Source organism: Siphateles boraxobius, unplaced genomic scaffold, assembly GCF_051911475.1.
Source record: "Siphateles boraxobius isolate OS27281-9 unplaced genomic scaffold, OSU_SipBor_1 35, whole genome shotgun sequence".
In the NCBI taxonomy this organism is placed as follows: Eukaryota; Metazoa; Chordata; class Actinopteri; order Cypriniformes; family Leuciscidae; genus Siphateles; species Siphateles boraxobius.
In genome coordinates, this window is record NW_027508975.1 from 13,158,625 (window position 1) to 13,165,130 (window position 6,506).

The window sequence follows — 6,506 nt, forward strand, 5'->3', positions numbered from 1 at the left end:
CACAGCAGGTAGACGGCATCTTGAACACTGCGTTCTTCCCTCCATGCAATCAATCTGGCGCCTTCTGTTTGTGCCGCGGATTCCCAAAATGCTTTGCGTTCACCACTGGTAACACGTCACGATGACGTCACATTAATAATCTCTATAGACCAACGCTACTTTGCGTCATCGAAGGGTAACGCCCCTTTTTTGGGGAAAACAAACGAATTCCTCTGAGAACAGAACTCGCTCTAGATCTGCAAAGTTTCTTGATAGCAAAAATGGCACAAACATACCCACTCTCTTTGCCGGTCGAAAAAGAAGCTACTGGATACGGGGTTACAGAGGTGTCCCTTTGAAATGGTCGAAAACTGGATTAATGACCCCACGCGGTGGCCAAATATGGACTTTTCAGACATCTACCACTATCTCGTGGATTCACCAAGTTGCCTATTTTTTTGTCATTGCACACTCACAGTATGTCAAACTAGACGATGAGGCCATGTCACTTGGATCATATTTAACTTGATTTAAACTATTGACAGTTTTGTTGTCGACTAGCTATACTAGTTAGAAAGACGAAGCTGCTAGCAGCTACGTGATTAGCTCTCACTAGGCACGCTACCTTGGCTGTTAACTGATTTTACTGTTGAAATAGTCGCAGGCTAGGACTAAAGTGGACTTGGCTGTTTTCTGCTTGTGTCTAGAAAGTGCTAGGACTTTGAAAGTTGTAAAAAGGTTTACAGTGAGTGTACGGCAAAATATGTAGCGTTGGTCTATATGATCCTAACAAATTAAATCTCTATTCTGCGTTCACTTGCATTCTGCTTTTTGAATTGCCCGAGAAAGTTTTATTCGGTCATAAAATTTCTACGAAAAATTTCACCAGAGAAACTCTGGAGAGTGAAATAAAGAGCTGGGAGGAAATATATAGCCTATATAGCCAACACAAAAGTTATGCAAGTAGCAGCTAAACGCAAAAACTATTATAGTCTAATCTTTCCTGGCATCTCATCTTTTCCCATCACTTTAGGTTTGGTTAACATCTTTAATATATCATTTCACAGGCTATCTTGAACGAACAGAGGCATGGTCTGAGATAATGGTGTATTTACCGGTGTTGAATTCTCGGTAGATGAAGAAAATATGCGTCAGATAAAAAAAAAAGTAATTTCTTCACCAAAATACAAACCTACACAATGGAACATCCCTCATGGCCTCATCGTCTAGCTTGTCATACTGTGAGTGTGTTAATGACACAAAAATAAGCTACTTACTTGGTGATTCCACGAGATAGTGGTAGATGTCTGAATAGTCCGGCAAAGAGGAAGTATGTTTGTGCCATTGTTGCTATCAAGAAACTTTGCAGATCTAGAGCGAGTTCTGTTCTCAAAGGAATCCGTTTGTTTTCGCCCCAAAAATGGGCGTTACACTTCGATGACGCAAAAGTAGCGTTGGTCTATCTAGTCAACGGAACACATTTGTGGTAATGTGACAATTATGTTTTCTAGCCCATTCCATTTCCCCTTGGCCATGAAGGAGAGGACCTCATGGTGCTGTGATAAGCATGTTTTTTTCACAAAAACATTTTTTTTTGCATGTACAAGTACAGTTTCTTGCTGTCAACTTAATCAACTGTTGTGCCAAAGCAAATTGCTTCAGTTAGAAAAACTTATATCATACATGTTGATGAACTATTAACATATAAAACCATGTGATGATGCTAGCTAAAGAGTATCCTGAATTACTAAGCGAGATCGTTTTTTTCTAAAATGTGGCAGTGGGGTAAAGTGAGACATGAGGCACAAGTTAAGTTTAGTCTTAAACATATCTTAATGTAATTTTACATTACATATGTTTTATTTTTTAATCTCATAAACATTGTAGAAAAGCCATAATGCCAAGGTAATACACCAGGAAGACAACCTGGGGCAAAACACCCCTCGAGGGGATGGAGAGTGCAACCGCTGAGGTCAAGGAAGGAAAGACGTCTATAAGAGCAGCTGCAAGGGATAGAAATATTGACAAGCCTGACAAGATATTGACAAGATATTGAGGAAGAGGAGCCCTGTTTTAAAAATGTGGAATTTTGAAGCCAAATTTTTTAAAACGCAGTGCAGCTGCACAGCAGACACAGATGAACGGCTAGGGCGGTCATTGGATGTGGTGCGGCAACTGCACAAACCTATGGCGAGGCGGCTAAGACACAAGCACCAATCAGGCTGCTTCGCGCCCTGGCGTGTCAGAGCACTCCAGAATGGGTGTCGCCTAAGCCTTTATATTTGCCAGTTCAGCCAAAGGTAGTCAGGTTAAGTTGACTGAAGCGATCCCCTGATCAAAGCCACAAACACTTTGAACGTGGAGGGGGTACGACCCACGTCCAAACGCCCTTGTAAGAAGGCGAGTATACTCGATAGTTCGCACAAATAGGGGTCCAGGCTCCGTGCAGCGTACCAGCCAGAAAATACCACCCACTTCTGAGCGTAGAGGCGTCTAGTTGACGGCACCCTTGCCTCAGTGATCGTTTTCAGCACCCTTTCCGGGAGACACCCGAGTACCCGTTGAGGGTCCATACATAAAGGGCCCACAAGTCGGGACGGGGATGGCAGATTAATTGGTTTGGCTGGGTGAGGAGGTCTCTCCTCAGCGGCACCGCAGCTGTACCAGCACGGAGAACCATAACTGGGTCTTCCAGAGAGGTGCTATTAGTAGCACTGCACACTTGCTCTCCCTGATCCATCGATGACCTGTGGTAACATCGTGACCGGAACAGCGGGCGGCTCGGCCAATCATGGGCAAGCGCATCCCTGCTCTTTGAGAAAAATATTCGGCAATGAGCGTTGTCTTCTGAGGCGAAGAGGTCGACCTCTGCCTCACCGAAGATGCTCTATATTAGCTGAACCGTCTGTGGGTGAAGAGACCATTCCCCTGGGGGAACATAGTCTCTGGATAACATATCCGCACCCTGGTTCAGAATGCCTGGCACGTGCGCCGCCCTTAGGTAGCACAGGTTGTGCTGAGCCCATAAAATTAGGTTTGGCCATGGCTTTCAGGTTGCTTGACCTGAGAACGCCCTGGCGATTTATATAGGACACCACTGCCATGTTGTCCGTCTGGACCAGGACGTGGTGGTCTTTTGACCACCCCATTAAGTATGGGAGAAAGGCTTTCAGCGATAGAGCGACTGCTCTCATCTCTAGACAGTTTATATGTAGGTACTTCTCCGGGCTTGACCATAGGCCAGAGACGGGCCTGCCGTCATAAAGGGCCCTCCAACCTAGGTTGGAGGCATTTGTCGAGATCACTTTTCTCCTCGTAACCACACCCATACTCACTACTGACTGATACCAGTCGTCTGCTTTCCAGGGAGCCAGGGCTCTGATAAAAAGTAAGTGGATCAGTTTACCCCCAGCTGGTTCACTTTACCCCCTTGATTTTTCTGGTCTGTCTCAGTTTACCCCTAAGCTGGGGTAAAGTGAGACACAAGACCACTTTTTAAAAAAAAATCATATTTTCACTGCCCTTCGTCCTGAATACATTCTTATAATTTCCATTTCTAGGAAACATCCTGAATTAATGGGAAATTTGTGAATTTTACTGATATATCATTTTAGCTCGCTTAGAGGAGAGCAAATGTAAAAAATGTCTCACTTTTCCCCACTCTCCCCCTGCGAGAAAGTTTCTCATTATTATGAGATGCTAAGTCATTATTACGAGAAAGTTTCTCATTATTATGAGATGTTAAGTCATTATTATGAGAAAATTTCTCATTATTACGAGATGTTAAGTCATTATTTCGAGAATGTTTCTCATAATTATGACTTATTATCTCATTATTATGAGAAACTTTCTCAATATAATGAGATACTAAGTCATAATTATGAGAAACTTTCTCAATAATGTTGGATTTTAGTTGGACTCGGTCAGAACTGTTTCAAAAATAGTTATCTGCATGATGCCTGCTGCCTTTGGGCTCAGTGATGTTGAATTTAAATGTCATGTAAAATAAAGACATGTTATGTTACATTGTTATGTAATGGTGTTTTCTGGAAGGGACTAAAGAACAAATAATTTTTATCATCTGAAAGGCAGAATACAAATGTTTTTATTAAGTTAGATAAACATTATATAACAGTTTCAGGTTATGTTTTAATGTTAGTAACATAACATGTCCCACATTGTCCCACACAAACTTATCATCCCACATTTGGTTTGTTTGATGGTGGTCACCCTATATTCGCGCCACTGATAGCAGCTGCGACGAGAACTTTGGTCACTTGATTTCAAAAACAACACATTTCAGATCACCTCAAATGCCTGGCTCACACTAGGAGTTTTAAAATCCTAACCGATTGTGAATTCTGGTCGCAGCACACACTTAAAGGGATAGTTCACCCAAAAATGAAAATTCTGTCAGTATTTACTCACCCTCATGTTGTTCCAACCCCGTAAGACCTTCGTTCATCTTCGGAACACGAATTAAGAAATTTTTGATTAAATCTGAGAGCTGGATCACTCCTCCATAGGCCTCTAAGGGATTGACACTTGCCAGCCCAGAAAAGTTATTAAAGACATCATTAAAATAGTCCAAGTGACTACAGTGGCTCAATCTTAAGTTTATCAAGCGACGAGAATACTTTTTGTACGCAAAACAAACAAAAATAACAACTTTATTTCAACTATTCATTTCCTGTCTGTGGGCCTGGTATTGACCAGAGCTGACGCCATTCATTAGAAATATCCTTAAATGTTAAAAGGATGATTTTTTTTTAAAGATTTTGCTTTCCTTGGTCAAGGCAACCTTTTCATGAATATGACTTGATATGAAGGACAGATATTTAGTTTACATCCACTTTTCCGCTTCCAATCTGTTGCGTTAGATCACGTGATCATGGTGGAATCATATCAAGGGCTTCCTCTGGCACGATAATCTTAATAACATTGTGCAGGGTGTGATGCGTCGCGATTTTCAAATCTTGTAGTGTGAGCATGTTTAAGATTTGAGGGAAGAAAATCTGCAAAGACTCTCCTTAAGTGTGTGCTGCAACCAGATTTCAAAATCGGTTAGGATTTTAAAACTCCTGCAGTGTGAGCCAGGCATTAAGGAGAATCTTTGCAGATTTTCTTCCCTCAAATCGTGACGAGAGTCTCCGCATGAAAGACTGACGATTGGCAGATCAACAACATTTCTTTCCGAAACGGTAGGAAATTAAAATAGATTGATTAGAGGATTTTAACTGTGACAAGATGATTGACAGGGCAGTTTATGGTGACAGGATGCACGTAACTCAGCACAGGGCTGTCCGTGATGAAGTAGTAGGCAGTAGCCCAAATTTTGCCTACTCTTTTGCTACACACTCAAAAGAATGTACTTCACAAAAAGAGTACTTTTAGGGCATAGTAGAAGTGGGCGAATTGGGACCAGCATGTCTCAAAAACGTGTGTTGAAATCGCTGATGTTTCTGACGTCACAAACTACCTTGTAACCAATCAGGTACGTGCGAGCTTTAACATATGACCACTCAGAAGCAGTGAAGTCTCAAGAGAAGCCAGTTTATCCAGGGATATTTTTTCTGTTGATATGAAAAATTGCGTAGATTTGGCAATATAGTGGGTGTATGATGTAGGCCTATATTATGATGTTATGATTAACTATATACCTTTCTCCACTGACGTTCTGAGCTGTTTATAAGGATGAATTTGACATTTATAAGGATACTGACGCAGCGGTCAGACTCTGTGATGCCGAACTGGTAGCCTACCTGGTTCATGTAACATTAACATCACACTCTGTTTTATAACATAGTCTAGCAAAAGTCTAATTATATACCTTTTTATATGTCTTCGACGTTGTAAAGAACGATACCATTGCGCAGCGTTTACCTCAGTAAGGTGACCGAGTGAATCTCCGAGCTGGCCTAAATGGGTGGAGGCGTGGCAAATTAGCATATTCATAGATCCACGTATACTAAATGAAGCAATGGTGAACTGTAGAGTAACATTAAAGCTATTTTAAGGCATGAAGAATATGTAATAATATGTTTCCATGTGTAATTTTGGTAATCAAAGATGAGTTTTAAGGGATACAATTATTGACTACAGGGGACCTTTAACAAAAAATAATAAACTTTGTCTAAACGGCAGACCATCTGCTCAGCTTCAGGAGGGTAATTGTGCTGATCTGGTCTTGTAAACACTGCGAATAAGACCAGCATAAATGTCTGGTTAGAGGCAATTCAGGTCCAAGCAGGCACATTTTATGTTTATGGAGCCTCTGCAGGTCCCCTTTATTGAATCAAATGTTTTTTTAGTGTCAACCCATCCATATTACACTGTGCTTAAGCAGAGAGAGAGAGAGAGAGAGAGAGAGAGAGAGAGAGAGAGAGAGAGAGAGAGAGAGAGAGAGAGAGAGCGCGCTCTATGGAGGTCACCAACAGAAGGTGAAGCACAGCTCCCTTCAAAAAGAGACTCGACATGAAATGCCTGCAATTAAGCCACTGTTGGTCATGCTCTCTATTTACATTATT